The following is a 22,341-nucleotide window of genomic DNA, read 5'->3' as shown; positions in this document are numbered from 1 at the left end:
TGATGATGGTTTATTTAAAGCAACAACAAAAAGAAAATTTGGAACTACTCTTATAAGTACTAGTTCAATTAGAGAACTAAGACCAACTCCTAGGGCCCTGTCGGTGGGGCATTAGAATACACTGACTGCCCCCCTGCAGAGGGTAAAAGTCCCTCAATGGGGGTCCTGGATATGACCTTAAACTATATCCAGTGGTGAGGCCCCAGCTTGTGGGCTTTGGGGAGTGTGGAGCCACCCTTTAATTACCATTGCTCCCAGGTCCACTCTGACCCAGAGTGGTAGTACCTGTTAGGGTCCCAACTATGGGTTGAATAGAAACCGACGTGAAAACAACAAATATATTCTATTAAAAAAACTTTTCTTCCGAATCTTTGGATTCAGCATTAAATAACCCGAAAAGGGTTGATATGCCGTAAAACAAAAACAGCCAACCAACCAACTCCTATATTATTATTATGCATGTTATGAAAACTGAAGCAAAGAATAAACTTTTTTATAACAACAATGAAAGGGTTTGTTTAATTAGCTATGCCGTTTAGTAATTTTTTTTTACAAGAAAGTCACCACTTATCAAGGCCCGAAGGTCACTCAAGGATAAGGGTTCATGAATATAAGATAGCAGTGTAGTAATCGTTAATGGTGTAAGTTGGGTAGAATTTGATTATTTAACGGAATGGTTCAACAAGAATTTGTTTACATTAGACTTGAAAACCACCAACCATACTGTAGTCGGCCGGGAAGCAGGCTAATGAAACAGTGTTCCATAGGCGGGCAGTTCTAGGAAAGAAGCTGTGTTCGTGGAATCTGTGTTTAGATTTAGGCACAGACAGAGAGGAGGGAAACCGTTGGTAGTAGTGTTTTTGTGAGAGTTTGGCAAGGGGGGGGGTGTTATCAGTTGAAGAATGTTGAACGGTGTGTGAATAAGGAAAGGGAAACTTAGAAAGTTCTAAAGTCTGTGAGCAATTATCTTCAAGAGAAGATAGTCATTACCTGGGCGACCAGTGCACAGAAAAAGAAGAAAGAAAAAGGACGTATATCTGATTTCCGACTGTAGCCCATCTTGGGACTGATTAAATAAATGCGTCCTGCAAAGCTGATTGGTCAGTGTATAACCAAATCACTTAACAGGAACAGTTCTCTGAAAGAGAAAATAAGTAAATATTTATGACTGCTACACTCTTGGGTCTTAATCTTGTATTCGTTATAAAATTAGGGGAGGTGTCGCTGCCTTGATGTAACACAAAATCAACTTCGAAATCTAGTGAGAGAGGTACTCTTGTTTTCCCTCCAGCCTTGTCCTCACAGAAGAGACATTGCTAGCCTTTCTGTACTCTATCGTTAATTTCAAGATTGGACTAGCACAAAGCTATAATAACAAAGCCATGAATAATGGCCGAATTAGGTCCATTATCAAATTGCTGGTGGAGAGACTAATGCACTCATGAAGACCTCCCTGGGGGGAAACAGCGATATAGTGTAAATTTTTTTAAAAAAAGTCTGTGACATTAGCATGATTGAAGAAGGAGTAAGAAGAAAGAATCTCCAATGTAGCAGGTCCTGTGCTGCCAACCAGACTCCCACCCTATTACTGCACTATTGTATCACTATGCCTGTTTTACAAGTATGTCAATGAAATATGCTCTAATGAACTTGAATAACATATTCCTAACAAACCTGTTTAACAACAAAATCCCACTCCTTCATTGTAGCGGTCTCTAGATGTTAGGAAGCCTTCTACTGGTCAGAATCCTTAAGTTTAACTACTTTTCTCAGACTGCCAAATTTTGGAATTCCCTCCCTGCTTCCTGCTTTCCTAACTGTACTCACATTCAGAAGTTGAAATGTAATGTAAACCGACATCTTGCTCATCTCCTTCCACAGTCCTCTGTAGACGTGGTCCCAAATAGTAGGTCCTTTATGTCCAAGTGGCAATATGCCTTGTTTGGGGTGAAGAAGAAGAAGAAGAAGAAGAAGAAGAAGAAGAAGAAGAAGAAAAAGAATTATTATTATTATTATTATTATTATTATTATTGGCTCACAAGGAGCTTTCACACAGGTCATCAAAGATCTCTCCTTGAAAACAGCTTATGGTGTTCCCTGGAAGCTGTGTGACAACAAGTTATTATTATTATTATTGGCTCACATGGAGCTTTCACACAAGTCAGCAAACGATCTGATTGGAAACCTGTGGTGTTCTCTGGAGGCTGAGTGACAACAAGTCTCCCCAGACATCCAGTTCTCTCCACCTCCTTCGATACCATTTGCAAATGAATTTGCATCATCGCAACGGCCTCTTACCATTGATTTCTCGCCGGCAGTGGCCATTGGTTTATACTGGAATTTGAGTGGCACTAAGTCGCCCCAAAGTCCCAGTTCTCTTTGCGCTTGTCCAACCGAGGTCTGGCTGGCGCTCTCTCCTCGGTCTTTCAGTCCTTTTTGACCCTTCTCAGCTCTTTGGTGTCACTTTTTTATTGGGAGGAGTGGTGGTGAAACTATGGGGGGGATGCATGATGGAGGTATTATTATTATTATTATTATTATTATTTACTCTGACTCAAACTCGACAGTTCTGCTTGTGGACCCACGTGTATTAAATTCAACTAGTACAAAACTATAACAAGAAAGCCATGAAAAATGGCTAATCTAGGTCCACTATCAAATTGGCTGTGAGACTAGCTCGCTATCAAACTAATACCGACCGACCTCTGAAGTAGCAAGTAAAGAAACTAAACATGATTAATTATAATATTTTTAGAACCGCATAACCAAACCTCAATTTTCTTATTTTTAAGACTCTGAGAAGCTTATCTGGCTTTGTTTTGTTCGTGTTCTCAGCCAGACATAGCGCCATTCTATTTCTGTTATTGGTTCATTGCCATGTATCAACCTTTTTATTTGTCAAAAAAACAAACAAAAACAAAACAAACAAAAAAAAAACACCGAATTCATTTCTAATCAAGATAAAAGCTTTCTGCTGACATCAATTAGATACATATAAAATCTGACAGGTGTGAATGTCGCTAATTTTAGATATCGTAAAAAAACAAACAGACAAAAAAACAACATACCCTGGAAAGAATTTCAATAAAAAATAGGTTAGAATCCTTAGGTTTAACTGCTTGACTAGAGAGTAAAATGAAAAAGTATTATTTTTAATTTATATTTATATATAATAGGCACTGTGTGTGTATGTACGTTCCCTATGGACTCTAAAACTAATAATACACCTAACTTAAAATTTGTTTTGTCCCGCTAGAAAAATCATTATTACTAATAATAGAATAGGTGAAAATAATAAATGTAGTCCACATTAATAGTCCGTAACGACAAGCGAAATAAACATGAATTGCCAGGGCAAACAATTTATAGAGATTTATAGCTTGATTCCCCACCCTCACATTCTGGCCTTGTATCACATCTTCCTGTGGTGAGAGGAAGCAAATACTGCCATTGATGACCAAAGTTAAGCAACGTTGAGCATAGTCAGTACTATAATGGGTGATCATTTGAGAATTCCAGGTACTGTATGTGCTCTCTGCTTATCTTGGCATTGTTTCCAGTCGTCTAGCACTTCTCTTTGTCACTGGATTCAAGCAGTGCCAATTCAGAAGAAGTGTGGCTCATGATTGCAAAACCCTTGCCTCACAATTATATGCACAACTACTCTTACAGGGGGTATCCATTGTCTCTTGATGACAGTCATAGCTACAGTATCGGATGCAAACTTTCTGTAACATACTCTTCTGTAGTTCTGTAAATACACATTTGTAAATATACAATCATATGGGTGATGTAAAGTAAATACTACTTACTTTGACATCCAAGGTACGTCCAAGGATGGAATACTGTTGCCACATCTGGGCAGGAGCTGCTAGAAAGGACTTGGCCTGCCTTGATAGAGTTCAAAATAGACTTCGTAGCCTCGTAGGAGATGTCCTTTTCTCTTCCTTGCAACCTTTATCTCACAGAAGAGATGTTGCGAGTTTGTCTCTGATGTATCGTTATTTTCATGGAAAGTGTTCGAATGAGGTTCTATCTATGGTCCCCCCTCGCCAAACTTTCACAAGAAACACTCGTCTAGCTGTAAACACTATCAATAATTCCCCCCACTCTTTATCTGTGCCTAAACCTAAACGTAGATTCCATGAACAAAGCTTCTTTTTTAGAACTGCACGCCTGTGGAATTGTCTTCCGTTTTCCTGCTTTCCGGCTGACTACAATATGGTTGTCTTCAAGTCTAACGTAAATAAGTTCTTGATGAGCCGTTCCATATAAGTTATCAACTTTACCAAATTTTCATTACTAATGATTACTATATTGTCCAATTTCTACTGTACACTCTTTAACTCTTATCCTTGAGTGGCCTCTTGGCCTTGATAATGTGGTGATGCCTATGTAAAAAAAAAAAAAAAAATCCCCATGGAACTATTCTGAGTAGGAATTCTGCAACCAGTAAAAAGAGATCAAGTTTGAATATCTATATGTGAATGATCGTCATGAGTTGTAAATATGATGTATGAAGTTAAACACACCAGAGCTTTGAAAACCATTGAAAGTGTAGAGATAAGTAAGACACATTCATCCACATTAGGGAAATATCAATCATACCAGTTATTATAGGTGCCACAGGGTTTATGAAGAAGAACCTGAAGTTCGACCTAACCAATATTCCTGGTGAACCAAGTGCAAAAGAGATCCAGATAATTGCACTTAAAGGAACAGCGAGGATACTAAAAAGAGCTTTAGGCTGGTTTTAACAAAAAAGCAGGGCAATGTTGGCAGCTTGTTTGGCCACCCCATATCCAACGCTACAATCTTCAAAGGAAGAAAAAAAAAAAAAAAAATTGGAAATCTTGATGATTGTTGGCATAATGCTTCCTGTTACAGATTACATGTAGTATCACGTGATGTTTGGAATGTTGTAAGTAGGTCAGAAAATAGGTCATCAGTGAAATTATTATATTCATCAAAGGCAGGTTTATATATGCACAACATCTTCTCCCTGTGACTGACACTAGGGTATGGTATGTTTTCTTTATTGAAACCTGTCTGTGGAGTAATGCAATATAATACTCAGCCACCACAGACAGGTTCCCCTCATAGAAAATGCGCCATACCCTTGTGCCAGTCACAGGAAGAAGATTTGTGCTTGAGAAACCGTGATGGATTCATTATGTAGACGTCACTTGCCTACCAAAGGCATTGGTGGATGATGGTGTCCTTAACGCTGGTAACTGTGGCTTGATGCAAAACTTTTGTGTTAGATGTGTAGCTCTCCCAAGGGACATGCAACAGTAGTAGGGGGTCAACAAACTAAATGACACCTTCCATATTTCTTCACCACCTATATAATAACTGTACTCTGCTATATTGTTATTGGTATTGTGATGTTACAATAATATATGGCTTCCAACTTGATACAAAACTTCTGTGTTAGATGCGTAGCTCTCCCAAGGGACACGCAACAATATTTTGTCACCACCTATATAAAGACTCCGCTGCATACCCCTGATCGGTACTGTGATGGTACAATCTGAGTTCGCCTTAGGTCATTGGAGGCCCTAGGCGAAGTGAATCTAAAACCAAACTCCTATCTTTACATCATCAACGCTCTGATCCCCATCTGGCATCAATTGAAATGGATGGCTCTCGTCTAGGAGAAGCTCCATGTTTTGACAAGCTTCTGGGTTTGACCTTTACTCCTGATCTGAAATGGAACACGTACATCAAGTCTGTTGCAAGGTCGCTGGAAAGATGGTGGGATCCTTCTACCGCTCCAGAAGATATCTCACTACTGATTCTCTATCTATATAAAAGCCAAGTACGTCCAAGGATGGAATACTGCTGCCATATCTGGGCAGGAGCTGCAAAAAACAGCCTATCCTGCCTTGACAAAGTACAAAATAGACTTTATGGCTTAGTGAGAGATGCCCTTTTCTCTTTCCTGCAACCTCTCTCCCACAGAAGAGACGTTGCGAGCCTATCTTTGTTTTATCGTTATTACCATGACAGGTGCTCGTCTGAACTCCAATCTCTGGTCCACCCTCGCCAATCTTTTACGAAAAACACCCGTCTAGCTGAATCCACTGTCAAAAATTTTCCCCACTCTTTATCTATGCCTAAATCAAAACGTAGATTCCATGAACAAAGCTTCTTTCTTAGAACTGCACGCCTGTGGAACTCTGTTCCGTCTGCCTGTTTCCCACCTGACTACAACCTGAATGTCTTCAAGTCCAACGTAAACAAATTTCTGATGAACCGCCCCCTTAAGTAGACACTTTATTAAATCTCCACACTAACGTACTGTATTTGCAATAACCCTTATCCCTGAGTGACTCCCGGGCCTTGATAAGTGGCGACCACCGTGTAAAAAAAAAAAAAAAAAAGAAGAATTTGGTGACCCCCAAAAGAAACAGAAAAATAATAAATACCAAAAACATAAAATAATGCAATTTATTAAAAACTATGTGTATTCATATCTCGACAACAACAATAAATCGAACAAATAACTGAAATTTATACAAAGATATTCGTGTAATGTCATAAACCTCTAACAAAAATCAACTTGTCGTACTTTAATGCTAACAAAATTTGGATAAATTATGAATAATCCAGAGACTGAAAGATATCTTGTTCGATAGATATCATTGCCAGACTGTTCAAGCGTTCTTGCGTCATTGTCGTTCTCAAATAGTTTTTTTTATTAATTTAAACTTGGAAAAACTTTCTTGCAACCGTAATCGGAATTGTCAATGCTATATGAAGGGCTATACCGACATTTGGAACAGCAGTATTCAAACCATGGTAATAAATTAAATGTAAAGCATCAAGCGGAAACGGTGCTATATTTTGTTTTATGCATTAGCATTATGTATATAATTTTTTTTCTCATGATTCCTGTGGGAGGCCGCCACAAATCGGATGCTCTAAAAGCGTAACATGCGGCTGCAGCCAGGATTGAACTCACTACACGAGTTTGTAGGGTAATTCAAATCTTGTCCGTAGATGAATACATAATGCTTTGCTAAAGCTATCAAGGGTATTTTTATCGTGACGCCATCACTAGATGAATTGCCTACCACGACTTAAGAGAAGGATAGATCATGCCAGTTTTCCAACCTGGTATTTTACCTTGCGGTGCATGCAGTGCCTCGCCTTCCCAAATGGTCACCCATCTGGTATTGACCAGGCGCGACGTTGTTTAACTTCGGGGATCCGGCGATAACCGGTGTGTCAACATGATTGTGTCGTATTTTGGAGGCCCTAGTTTTCCTATGCATAAGGCCGGTTCTGGTACAATAATTAATGGCTCCCAACTAAGATGGGACTATTTTAGTTTGAACGTTTTGGGTTTCCCTTTTACTATTTCAATGTTATTTTGGCGCAACTTTTTAAAAATCCATATCTTTGCTGTTGTTGTTGAAACAAACAGGAAATATCGGTGGCTACATTCTTTGGAGCTTTGAATATTTGATGGCCTTTGTCTGTTCATAAGTGTCTCATATTCCGAACGGTAAACTGTTTCCATCTTGGATTATTTAGCCAAAAGGGGATTACATATGACAGAAACGATTATGGCCTTCATTATTGTCACTAATGAAGGGGGCAAAAGATTAAATGAATTATGACAAACGACGACGACGACGACGACGACGACGGCAGTGACAAGAAGAAAGTAAATGATAACCACTGCTGCCATCTTGTGGATATTCTTCACATTATTGACAGTTGCAAGGCCTTTTCTTTCTTTCGCCTTTGTTCAACACGAAAAAGAATAAAGAAAAACAAAGATTAAACAGGTTGAGTATGAAAACAAAAACCTCCCCATACCACCACCACCACCACCACCATATGAAACAATAATAAAAAAATTAAAAACAAAAATACAATGATCCTACGTCAATTACCAAAGAAGTGTGGCAATATTATTACAACTGTCAGTATAAATTATGAGGAGCCGGAAATGGTTAGTGGGTTAAAGTTGAAATATGGATTGGCGTGTGCCGAAGGTGTGAAATAACCAACAATTCTATTAGGCAGTAAATCGGCTGATGTCATATCGAGGCTGAAAAGTTTTCTGTTTTCAAATGCAAATTTAAAAAAAAAAATTCTTGGCAAATAAAACCGGTTAAGTAAACTCTCAGTTTTAGAAGAAATAAGTGAAGCATGCATGGTCCCCCGTGAGTGCACAGTGAACGAGGCATAAAACAAATGACTAAGTTCAGCACTCTCCCTTCATTTAGCCCCAAAAGTCTCCAGAGGACATCAAATCCTGGTGAAAATGAACAAACGATACAGGTAACATATGTAGATTTGAGTTCTGCACCATAACTTAGTCATTTCTTTTTAGAAATGACTAAGTCCATTATTTGTCCCCCCCCTCCCTGCATTTAGCCCCAAAAGTCCCCAAGGCCTTAACATATTTAAATCTAAGTTCAGCACCATGCAAAACTGGTTAATAGACATACACAAAAAATTTTCGACAAATATGGTAAAATAGTCTAAAAAATGGAGTGTTTTTATTAGCCCTAAAAGAGTCCCTGGGGCATACCCAAGAGGTATCGCAAAGTATAGACAAACAAAATTATATAGCAATCAGTTAGTTATAACTTTTCAGAAAGTTATATAAAATCCAAGGCATCAATGTTTTTTTTAATAAGCACAAAAGTGCCAATTTTAGCCATTTTAGCCCGAAAGGCACCTCTAGCGGAGCAACCAAAGTTTTTACAGAAAATCCGTTCTGTTACTTTTTTTAATTCATATTATGTTAAATGTTTGTGCAAATTTCAAAAATTCCAAGACATAGTTATTGAGAAAAGTGTGGACAGACAAATGGATGATCGGACGAACGGACAAGCGTGAATTTACAGGTCCACCCTCCTTTTATCGGGAGACCAATGAATTGTTTTCTTTTACTTCTTAGACAGTTTTGTTTATATGTGTGTGTGTGTGTGTGTGTGTGTGTGCATGTGTTTGTATACGTGTGCATATATATATATATATATGCATGTATGCATATTTATATATATATATATGCATGTATATATGTATATATGTATATTAGTGTCAGGTCATGTCATATGCTACTGGTATCATGTAACCCAGTACTACCTGCCTCATGCTCGGGTCACCGGCGACTAAACTGGTTCCCCCATCAGACTTGTTTGGTGAGGAGGGCGGCTAGTCTCCCTGAAGGATAAAAACAAGACCTTTCAGAGAGCGAATGAACCCTTTTTCGGGGTCAATGGCCAACTAGCACCGTGTATATTTGTGTATGTATATATGTATTGGGGTGGAGAAGGCGTCTGTAAGCCGTGGTGAAGGCAACCTTTCTAGGAGAAGAAAATCTCTGATTTAAAAAACCATAAAGCAGGAGACAAGTACCTGCATTAAGCTGGTCTGCAGTTTAACTTGTTGCTGGCTATCTTGCTCTTGCTTGTTGCTGGATCTCAATAGTTTGAACCGAGAGAGAGAGACTTAGCTGCCATACAAAGCTAAAACTCTGTAACATCATCTTTGGCATTTGGGCTCATGGACTTTAAGTGTCTGAGGGAGTGGCACTCATCTGAGAAGACGTTGCAATCATCATATATGTATATGAATATATAAGTTTAATAAAATCTGTTAAGAAACACTTTAGTAAGGGTTAAAAACATATTTAGTATTCGGAAAAGAAACACAAATAGAGGTGACAGTCCTTAATCTGTGGAATTTCGAAATTTCCGTGAGAATAGGCACAGATGAATTTTCGGGAGAAAAATCCCGTTTGTATGGTTAACCAAAAAGAATGCGATATGTATATATATATATATATATATATATATATATATATATATATATATATATATATATATATATATAGAATAAGTTAAGGAGATAAAGTGTAAAGTTACATAAGAACTTGATTACATTATCAAGTCAATAAGGGTTACAGAAAAAGGAATAAGGGAGAAACCTCCTTAGGCCATAGTATTTCGAAGCTAAATGCTTCTCCTCAGACGAGGAGAAAGAGTTGGCATTATCAGGGCTGTAAAGACAAATTTATCTTTAGTTGACCTTTTACAACTAAATATTTTGTTTCTTTTGTAAATATTGTGGCCTAGTAAACTATGCTTTTGGTTAGATATTTATTTTGAAGTGGGCAAATTTGTGAAAGAAAACCCGAATAACAAGAAATGTTACGTAGGTATGACTTCCTTAGATTTCAAAACCCGATATTATGACCACAAAAATATGTTCAAAAATAAAAAATACCGAATGAAAACAACACTAGCAATCAAGTACTGGGAACTCAAAGAAAGCGGATGTTCGTCGGTAGTTGAATGGAAAATAGTAAGACAAGCAAACATATGTAGAGACCTAAACGATTCATATAGATTATGCTTCATGAAAAATTTGCTATCCTATACTTTAAAGACCCCCAACATCTATTGAACTGTAGGAGAGAAATAGCGAACAACTGTGTACACAGGATAAAGTTTACTCTAGGATAGCGATACAAAATAATATTAAAATGAACAATAACAATAGAAAATAAATAAATAAAATAAACATACATATACATAAATTATCATATATATATATACATACATATATATATATATATATATATATATATATATATATATGTATACTAACATAATATTAAAAAAACACACATTTAACTACACCTAGGTTTAAAATAGGTCATATCACTAGATATCTACGCTTCCCACTAAAAAAGCACACACAAAGAAAGGGTTGAAACTAAGATCAACAGGGCCTTTGTCCTGTAAATGCCTACCCATTGGCTGATTAGGAAAGGTGCGGTGGAAACTAGGAAGCTGGCTAACTAAAAACTTAATAGAATGTGCATATATAAAAATGCGAAGCAACCACAACTCTTCACATAAACCTGAAGAATCCTAGCGTGGATGAAACGCGGAATATTCTGTGTAGCTTAATTGCCATATATGTTTTTATAACTTACTATCGAGCTCTACCTATGTATTGAGCACTGTTGAAGTAAATACTTAAAGTTTACGCATAAAATTATGCTTTCGTATATTAATTTATGTGATTAAATGAAGTAGTTGTGTGTGTGTGTATGTGTGTATGTGTGTTATGCATTAATTTGTTACTGAAGCCTTTAAATTAAATTGCAAAATTTGATGGTCATCAGCAAGAGTGGAATCTAGAAAAATGAAAATGTATTCCTCACCTAGAATTTTATGAAGCAGTTGTTGATAGACAACATGTACCATGTCATTTTTAGGAGCTTTAATTGCTCCCAGATTTCTTCTGTTTCACAACTCTCCCATATTTCTTTTATTTCACAACTCTCCCATATTTCTTTTATTTTACAACTCTCCCATATTTCTTCTTCTTCACAACTCTCCCATATTTCTTCTGCTTCACAACTCTTCCACATTTCTTCTGTTTCACAACCCTCTCACATTTACTATATTTCGTACATTTTTTTTCTATTTCTCAATTCCTTATCCCTCTTCTTTTCACTCAATTTAAGGTCATTTACTGACCCTTTTACACAGATGAGTAATCTTAAACGTTGAATACTCGCCATGCAAGTCTTATGCTATTAACTTTTCTTTTTTTAAAAATCAATTTCAATTAATCTTTATTAATATCACCAACTGCTAATTGAATGTTTTAGGAAGCTCACTACCCACAATCCGTGTGCACACCATTTCAATTGATTAGTATTCAGATGATAATGAAGGTAAAATGGGAAGATCAATAGTTAATCAAAACTTTCTGCCAACAGTTTGAAAGTCGATTTACTCAATACCTGAAGATTAATTTAACATTTTGTGACTAAAAAAAATAACGTCTTACCTAAGGAAAAAAAAATTGTACGCTGTTTGCAGAAAGATAAAAATAGCATTAAGGATCGTGCCATTTTTATAAGCATATTTATTTATTTATTGTTGTGGGGACTCCTTCCCCCCCCCCATGCACAAGATATAAACTCTTCCAAACTGTATAAATTAACTGAGAGTTACGACTTTTGGCGTGGTCAGTGTACTTTTGTAGTACATGTTAGTTGAGGTTCTGACCTCAAAAATCAGTCCGACAGAAACTAAGCCTTTTTTGTTTTCAGACTGCTGCAAAATGCTTTCTGTAGCCTTAGGAGGTCTATCCTCCCAAGTTTTGCCCCCTGGCTTTCGGGAGGAGCATCTTTATCGCTTGTTGTATGAGGTGTCCTCACTGGAGAATGCTGACGGGACTACTCGGGCATATTTTTGCAGGGCCGAAATGCTCCTTCTCTTGGAGCACTGACTCATTTTCCAAGCTTCCGACCTTGTGTCATATCCTTTCACGATGGAAGAAAGGTAAATATCGGTCAGCATACTTCCATAGTCCGTCATCTTGATGGTACTTACTATGACCCTTGCTTTTTGTTAAATATTTTTAACTCCTAATGGGGTATGACACTAATGATTTTGACGATCGTTTTTATAATGACAAGTTATAATAACCAAACAATGAGAAGCTTCCAAAGTTACTATAAAAATTGTCGAATTTTGGATTCAATCAGTTCGCCGTCGTCTCCGTCACAAACCTGTATTTGATTCTTCACCGCCATCTTTGTTACTAGGAATTACTTTACACTCAAGATCGGAACTGCCCCGAATCTTCGCCACCATCTTTGTTATTAGGAATTACTTAACACTCAGGATCGGAACTGCACTGATTCTTCAACGCCATCTTTGTTCAACATAATGTCTCAACACTTAACGTATATGCTGTGTTTTTGTTTCAATATATATTACCTTTTCTAACTCATCTCCGTATCCGTGTTTTCCTTAGTAACCCTTCCAGAATCACAAAATTTATTTATTCATTTATTTATTTATGTTTGGAAATCGTTCCAGACAAGGTGTGAGGCCACTTGATTTAAGGAGCTAACAAGAACGAAATATGATTATTGAAAAGACAGGAAATGCCTAATGCTACAGGTAAAAAGAAAATAGTCAGCAGAGAAAGAGTTCCATAAGCCTGCAGTTCTTGGGAAAAAAGCTCTTGGAAAAGGTAGCTGTATTACAACGAGGTATCAAAACAGTGAATTGGTGAAGACCATTAGATTTACGAGTCAAACGAGCTGGAACAAAGGAAGCAGGGAATAGATCAGACAATTCTTAAGAGCACATGCCTTAATAGTATTAATAGAAAAGACTGAGACTAGCAACATCACATCTTCGAGAGAGCGAGGTTGCAGGGTACTTATACAGAACCTGACTCAAACTTCAAAGAAATCATGAAAGTCATTGTAACAAGAAAATTTTCTTTTAATCGTAAATGAATTATAATACGCTGTATGAAGTGAAAAAGTAGCTTCTAAAGATTTAGTGAAAGCAAATATCAAGAGAACATCTTTTGAAATAAAAAAGAGACCCCCTCCCCCCAAAAAGAAATGATTTAGTAAAAAGTATTAAAAAAATTCTTAAAAAAAAAAATGAATAAATAAATAAATAATAATTTTTTTTACAATTGTTTCTATGTTTTTATCGTAAAAAATATTTATTTGCAAGTTTTCCTGTGATAAATAAAAAAAGATTATTTATTTGAAACTTTTGTTGAAAAAAAAAACAATTTTTTATATACTTTTCTTGAACAAAAATACATTTTCTTAAAACTGAAAAAAAAAAAAAAAATGTTGTCTTTCACAGTTGTTTCCATGCTTCCATCGTAAAATAAGATTTATTTTAAAAATTTTCTTGGAAAAAAAAAAAAAAGCAAAAAACAAAACAATCTTTTCATGTACTTTTTTCAAAAATAAAAAACTTTTTTTTTTTCATATATTTACATTTATTCTAAATATTTTCTGGATTTATAGTTTTGTTTTCAGTATATTGACTTTATAGTCTCCAGCAATCTTCGCGTGGGCTTCTTCTTCTTCTGCTTACATAACCATGCCAGAAGATGCTGACATGAAGTTGGATTAGGTTCTGGATAAGTACTGGTTACAGAGAAAAAGAAAGGGTGGAGGTCAATCAAATTACAAATTCCAGCATAAGTTGCATTAAATTTATCCCTTTATCTTCTATTGACTTTATAAATGAATATGAAGTTCACAAGCAAATAAATAGTAATTGCTTCAGTATGAAGCCCCCCCCCCACTACATTGATCAAGGACCAATCACAGAACAGATTCTACATGGCTCGAAGGCCAGGTGTTTGCGTTTGATTATTTTTCTTTATTTATACGAAAAAGACAAAAAAAAAAACACTGGAGATGACGGCACGTTGGGAATTTTGCTTACCTCGACCCAAAAAAAGATAGGGACGATGTCCATTTGTGAATGCAAGATATTACGATCTGGAAAGTATAAGAAAACTCCTCCCGGAATCGAACCGACGCGAGACGGCCAATGCAAAAAGCATTTCGTGGACATACACATACGCTCGCACCCATGGTGTTTTATTCAGTTGTTTGGTAGAGAAAAAAATGTTATTTTATTATTGGAATCCTTTGAGATGAGTAATTTTGTATATTTATTTGGCACAGTGGATAGAGGCATTGAGTCTCTATGGTTCCAAGTGAGGATTATCTGAAGATAGCGGTTTCAATCCTATTCAAAGCCGACCAGAGGATTAGTTGACAAAAATGTGTTGAGACGACAACAACTATGGAAGGCAGTAATTAATGAGGATACAGTTAAAGATTCAGCATTCCTATTGCATCGTAGTTAACCCCCTGATGAAGGCCAGAGGAATAGTGGACCGAAACGTTGTGGAACAACAACTATGAAGATGAGTGTAGCGGTCCGCAAATAAATAAATAAAAAGAAAAATTTATTTATTTTTTTATTTTTGACTTTGCAGAACATGATTGAGTTTTACAAAGGTAAAGAAAAAGGCAATAACATCAGTATTTGGGGCATTTTAGGTCAGGAAGTGAGTATCTTCAGACAACCTGATCTCATAGCACCAGTAGGATATGAGTTTGATCGATGGGAATAATTAGTGAGTAAATAGATGAAAAGCTCGTTCAATTGGGCTCTTAGCTGTCAGACAGCTTTTAACAATAGACTCTTGACCAGGTGGGTCTTGAAAGTGTCTCAGTAGGGAATGCAATACTGCAGGTCTCCGAGAAGACACCCTCCTTCACTGTTTAAAAGAGATGCGAATGAGAAAAGCTGCAAAATAAATATCCTGGGCTCACAAGTGTTTTGCTGGCTGTTCATTAGATTAACTTGCAAGCGAATTCGGAAAACGCCAGGCTTGTTTTCATTACTGACAGCAATTCCTGAGCCATAAGCAAATAAAGCCACTGTGACGCTTCTTGATGGCCTTAATGTAACGTAGTCATTATATTTCAACGCGTCGAAACACGTTGTAGACTGCATTGCAAGAAAACAGAAGAAAAGAAAAAAAAATCTCGACTCACTTTCTTTTTTTTTACAAAAGCCTTCATATCTGGTATTTTCAACAACGCACATTTTTTTCTACATATTTAAACAGTTCATTTTTCTTTCCACAGTTGCGTGTGACTTTTGCCTTTACTGTGATGTCACCCACAGGTCTTAAACACATGCTTTTCTGAACACACAATGCTTTTTTTCCCTCAATCATAATCACATGTGTCTTTATTCTCTGCTGTGACGTCACATTACACAGCCGGATTGGTCATTTGCATATGTTATACGCTGCTGCTGTTGCTAACAGTGCTTGTAGCCCTTTTACATTAAATGGTTGGATGTCTCAGATAATCTTTTGAGAAAAAAGCTGCAGGAAGAGTCTGTCAGTTTTACGTTTTTTTAAAATTCCAAACAAGGTATATTGTCACTCAGCGGCTACTATGTAGGACTACGTCTACAGCAGACTATGTAGGGAGTTGAGCAGCGACATGTCTGTTCACATTACATTTAAATTTCTGCATGTTACTATAATGAGAGAAACAAATAGAAGAAATTCGAAGGCTAGTAGATCAGGAGAAGAAACTATCAGAGGTGTGGTTAAATACGTTGGTATTATGAAAATCCAATGCGCATCTGACAGAACTCACGTCAGCCAAAGAGACACCGTCGAATTGACAGAACACGATCCCGAGCAATACCGTCAAATTGATAGAACACGATCCCGAGCATGAACGCAGCAACATGTGACCAGAGCAATCCTCCTCAACTGATGCCGAATGACCTATCGGCACATTTTCTATAGGTGTTGGGCGAGATCCAACCGTCACTGTGGGCAGGATGGATGTAGCTCATTGGCAGACTCCCGATCTGCACCCGAAAGGTCTTGGGTTCGCTCCTTAACGCTGATTTGTATTAATTTTTTTAATTTAGATTACAAGAGTAGATAGCTTTCCAGTATCTGAGGATCCCTACTGTGAAGGGGTGGAATTTTGTTGCTTGACATGGTTAGTTCAGGGCTATTCATGTTGAGGAAACACCAGTGCTATAAGTTCATCGGAGAGATACAACATTGCAGCGATGGGACAGGGATTGGAGATTGGTTGACAATGCAGGACTTCTTAGATTATTATTATCAGATATGGCATAATCACGTTGACACACTGGTTCTCGTTGGATCACCGTAATTAAGCAATATTAGGCCTGGTCAGTACCAGATAGATGATATTTGGGAATACCACGCTGACACCTCCCTGAAAGAATGCAAAAACTTAACATCTTCATTTCCTCCTCACGTGGATATACATATGACATACTCCCATGAAATTCAACCTTTGGAGGAAGCTGGTTAAACCCGCCTAAGGTGACTATCTTTTCAGTACAGTAGTACCTATTATATATATATATATATATATATATATATATATATATATATATATATATATTCTTATAATATATATCAATCCTTATTTAAGAAGCTCAATTACAGAACAATATAGAGAATAAATGACAAAAACTTATATTCCAAAATTCATGATGTTGACCATCTTACAATTTATTCCTTTAATTCAGAATTGTATAAGTCAACTGAATTAAAGGAATAAATTATAAGATGGTCAACATCATGAATTTTGGAATATAACTTTTTGTCATTTATTCTTTCTCTCTCTCTCTCTCTTTCTCTCTCTCTCTCTCTTTCTCTCTCTCTCTCTTTCTCTCTCTCTCTCTCTATATATATATATATATATATATGAGTTTGTATGTGTGTGTGTGTTTGTGTGTGTGTGTGTGTGTGTGTGTGTTAACCTATCGTCCATTTTTTTAAAATATGGAATTGCCCGATCGTTGAAGACAAGATTCAAGCAAGCAAGGGCGCAAGATCCACAGAGCTTTATAATTATATAGATATATCTCTTACATTCAAAGGTATCAAAATTCAAGATGGCATTCATTAACAAAGGAAAACAGTGACACACTGTTGATCTTTATTGGTGACATTTAAATTGGTCTCTCAAAACAAAACCCTCCCGCACGCATTGAATATGACATAGATCAATCCTGCTCAGTAATAAGAGAACTAATGATGCCTTTTATTTATTTATTTATTTATTAGCTAAAATGCTTGCACTTATCTAAATACCCCCAGTGGGTGGGTGACATGGTCCAATGGTTCATCTCTTATGAGACATGTGCCAGCACGGTTGGCTTCAGTCTATGAATTTTCGTCAAGGTTAATGATTTTTTTTTTAAGACAATGTTTGCAAAAAGCTATGAAATAACTCTAAAATGTAATGAATATATGCATAACCTCCTCCCCCATCTAAATCTTTTGTTTACTTTAAGAGTTGAAATAAAAAAAAAATGGGACATTTAGATATTGAATCTGATCCATCATCTGAGCTACATACAGTAGGTTGGTCAAGTGATAAAACTAAGCCCTAATATATATATATATATATATATATATATATATATATATATATATATATATAATGTGTGGCTGCATCTTCTATTGTTTTGTCAGTTATTATTGACTAGCAAGAGATGCCTGGCGTTGCCCGGTTGTAAAATATGCTTATGTTGTTGTTGCTGTTGTTTCATCTAATGCCAGTAGCTGCAGGTGAAACGTGAACAAATTCTGCAGAATCTTTCACGTTTTTTTTTAATGGCTGGAAATACTTCATGCTTCGTCAAGGCTATCAAGGGTATTTTTTATCATGATGCCATCACTAGATGGGTTGCCTACCACGGTTTAAGAGAGGTCTATCTACCCTCGATAGAAGGATAGACCGCGCCAGTTTCCCAACCTAATATTTTTACCTTATGGTACATACAGCACCTCGCCTTCCCAAATGGTCACCCATCTGGTACTGACCAGGCTCAACATTGCTTAACTTCGGTGATCTGGCGAGAACCGGTGTGTCAACATGATTGTGCTGTATATATGCTTAAATATTGTGATTGTGCCGTAAAGATTAATATTAAAGATTATGCCGTAAAATATGCTTAAATATAGTTTAATTCATGCAGATTTCATATTTATTATTACAGAGCCAATTCTCTATTGAATATTATATTGTACCTAATATATAGTATTGTTTTCGAAAGTTAAAAAAAAATGATGCGCGTCATCAGCTAGAATCGAAACCAAAACATTTAGCGCTTCAGACGCATTCCCTACCGTTTGAGCTATCAACAAATAGATAAGAAAGATTTAAAATTAAACCACTTCAAGCTATGAATGAATTTGCGCATGTGCAAAAGTAACAGAAATATGTCAACAAGTTGAAATGAACATTTTTGCCTTTCAACTTGCCGGCGTATTTCTGTATGCATTATTCATCCATCCAAACAGTGATTTTACTCGTTATAAACTATCTTTGGTGTATGATTACTAGTCCCTGTTAATTTCTGTGTTATGTGACCAGTAGTTTAAGAGTTTATCGGTTAAATATTTTCGCACAGAACCACGTACGTCTACAGTTTTATTCTTATAGATAGAAAAATGTCACCATTTAAAAAAAAATTCAGAGTGGGATACAATTTTATTTATCATTTAATTATGAACAATGTTGTGTCTTCCTGCTAGATTTAAGTAATACTAGCTGCCCCATGCCGGCCTTGCCCGGGAGTAAACTATGTATTAATATAAGATAATAGATTTAATAGAGAGAAATAACAAAAAATAAAAGAAAGGGATCTTCAAATATTCAATCTGATCCTCTACTACATGAACTATATATAGCAGGTTAGTCATGTGATAAAGCTAAACCTTAATAAATGTAATATGCTGCTTTTTTTATGTTGCCACTCGGACTTAGGGTTAGTACTAGAGTTAATGAAGTCATATTTTATTTTACTGATAATTTATTATCCTTTTGTTATATATTATTAACAGCCACGTGCAGTTTGCTTATACTAGCATTACAAACATTGTATCTCGTTCTTATGTGCCAGGAATAATAAATAAATAAAATATGGTTTTCTTTCATTTTAACACTGACCTTAACTATAGAATAAAACTTATAGAATGTTTTTTTTTTTAATTCTTTGAGATGAGTAACTTGTATATTTATTTATTGGTTTGCAGACTGTTAGGAATTTGTTTACGTTGGACTTGAAGACATCCAAGTTGTAGTCAGGAGGGAAGCAGGCAGACGGAACAGAGTTCCACAGGCGTGCAGTTCTAAGAAAGAAGCTTTGTTCATGGAATCTACGTTTTGATTTAGGCATAGATAAAGAGTGGGGAAAGTTTTTGACAGTGGATTCAGCTAGACGGGTGTTTTTTGTAAAAGATTGGCGAGGGGGGACCAGAGATTGGAGTTCAGACGAGCACCTGCCATGGTAATAACGATAAAACAAAGATAGGCTTGCAACGTCTCTTCTGTGGGAGAGAGGTTGCAGGGAAGAGAAAAGGGCATCCTGCTATCTTCAGACAATGTTCACCTGGAACCGTAGAGACTCAACGCCTCTATTCACGGTTCCAGGTAAACATTGCCTGAAGATAGCGGTTTCAATCCTACCCAAAGCCAGTCAGAGGAGTAGTTGGCCAAAACGTGGTGAAATGACAACAACTATGGGAGGCAGTAAAGAGACTCAGCATTCTTATCTCGTTGTGGTTAACCACCTGATGAAGGCCAGAGGAATAGTTAGCTGAAACGTCGTGAAATAACAAATATAAAGATGAGGATAACAGTCCGCAAATAAATAAATGAATAAATAAATAAATAAATAGATAAATAAATGAATAAATAAATGAATAAATAAATGAATAAATAAATGTACCAAAATAGTTTTCCACGTTGCCTCTTAATAGGTGTTTGTTTCATTAAACTATCTAACAACTATAAATTCAAACAAGAATACAAATATTTTTATTTGATTAGTTTTGAGTGTTTTGTTCCACGGCATATCAACACTTTCCGGGTCATTTAATGCCAAATACAGTCATATTGATAAAAGTTTTTATGCTTCAAGTTATTTATATCTTTAAATATTATTCATGGTGTTTTGTTTGGTTGCGTTTATTTTACAGCATATCAACGCTTTTTTTTTCAGGTTATTTAATGCCAAATACAGTTATTTCAGTAAAAGATTTTTTGTGCTTCAAGTTCTTTATATCTTAAAATATTTATCTATGGTGCTTGGTTTTGTGTGGTTGTTTCGTAAAGAAAAATTGTTTTTGTTTGTTTATGACTTTGCAGAACATGAATGAGATTTGCAAAGGGGGAAAAAAAAGCAATATTAATGTTCTTACATTAAAGAAGGTCAGAAAAGCATCGATATCGCCAGTTTCAAATCCAACACAGAGGATCTAGTTTATGGTCGAGAAATATCTGACTCTCTTCCGCCTTGGAGAGGCTGATGCTCTTATATTGAAATTTTCTTTAAAATCAAGCACTTTGCTGGGATTCATTCCCACAAACAGCACACACTTTATATATATATATATATATATATATATATATATATATATATATATATATATATATTTATATATATATGTGTGTGTGTGTGTGTGTGTGTGTATGTGTGTGTGTGTGTGTGTGAGTGTGTGTGAGAGAAGGATAAAAACTTTTTTCTGTCGCCTGATGAGAATCTGTTGGTTATTGTTAATAGCCATTTGGACCGAAACATGATTTTTATTCTGTAGCGACATTAAAATAAAGTTTATTCCAATATAATTAAAGATACACCTTGCTCTTTATTATTGAGCACTATTATAAACCTCATTAAAGTCATTAGTTTTTATCTTTGAATATTCATAAACTGGAACTATATATATATATATATATATATATATATATATATATATATATATACAATTACAAAACTGGACCAAAAAGAACATTTTTGCCTTTTTCTTATATTTCATAGATGACTGATTCTACATTCCGCAAAAAAGATAAAAGACTATCGGCAAGTTAATACTTGTATTTGCCTACGTGATTCTCATCAGGAGTTTTTTTTTTTATTACTTATTACTATTTTCGTTATCGTTAGTATTACAATAGAAATGTAGATCTTTCGGGCTCTTACTTGCTCCTTCGTCTTCATCTAGGGTAAAATAGCTCAAGCATTCAAAAACGAAAAACAATTAATAACCCCTTACAACAGCACTCACAAAAGAGACGTTCGTCTATTCATAAATACACTTCTGCGGATGACTACATATGCCGTCCTCTGCTTTCCTCCCCACCATGGCATGAGAAATCTGGCGAAATCACCAGCGGCCACTAACAAGAATGAATAGCTCTTCATAAAAGAATGGAGTATTGTCTGCTGCAGAAAATGTTTAAAAAGTTACTAGAGTCTAAACCACTGTTAAGGTGGCTTCATCCCTGTTGGCAAAGGCATCATTCTATGCTGTTCTAGAAGGTCCATTTTCTCAGGTTGTATATTCTCACCCAAGTAGAAAAGGTTAGTTTATTGCTAATTGACTGAGGTGCCCTATCAATGAATACCGCTTAAGCTGCCCGGGCATGTTTTAGGCCAGAATGTTCTTCTTCTAGGGTACTGGCTTTTCAAATCCTACATTCCGACGCAAAACACTACAATCCAAGATAACCCCTGGCAGAGTCAGTTAGATATAAGATATGGCATCTTATTGAGTTATGGTCATAATCATTAGCTCATGTTCTTTTTAACATAGAAGTTAACTTACGTCATTTATGTCGTAATTACGATTGATTATAAAGAATTCATACTCCTCCTTTCCCCCAACACTGTGCAATTCCACTATTTGAAAAAAAAAATAAATAACAGGTTTGTATATGTAAATGTTATTGGAAGCTAAATTACGTTATTTGTCGCTTAATTACAACTTATTATAAGGAATTGACACCAATGTTTCAGCATAAAAATATGTAGTCTGAAATGCTACCAAAGGCAAAATAAGTTGCTCTTCTGTAATTAAACACTTATAAAATAGTACAAACCTGTTTGTGTACAGCCTGTAGAGTCCCATGCAGACAAAAACAGT

General features: G+C 36.1%; 1 protein-coding gene and 1 pseudogene across 3 annotated transcripts in view; both read right to left on the bottom strand.

Moving 5' to 3' along the window:
* LOC145269279 (tumor protein 63-like) overlaps nucleotides 1–22,341 on the bottom strand; it is a 524,598-nt gene that overhangs the window by 206,995 nt on the left and 295,262 nt on the right. The gene's annotated exons all lie outside the window — the stretch shown is intronic.
* On the bottom strand, nucleotides 18,187–18,303 carry LOC145275355 (5S ribosomal RNA; annotated as a pseudogene).

This window comes from Euprymna scolopes, chromosome 4 (genome assembly GCF_053919585.1).
Source record: "Euprymna scolopes isolate OS-2025 chromosome 4, ASM5391958v1, whole genome shotgun sequence".
NCBI lineage: Eukaryota > Metazoa > Mollusca > Cephalopoda > Sepiida > Sepiolidae > Euprymna > Euprymna scolopes.
The sequence above is the reverse complement of the archived record's forward strand: the minus strand, read 5'-3'. Positions and strand labels throughout refer to the sequence as shown.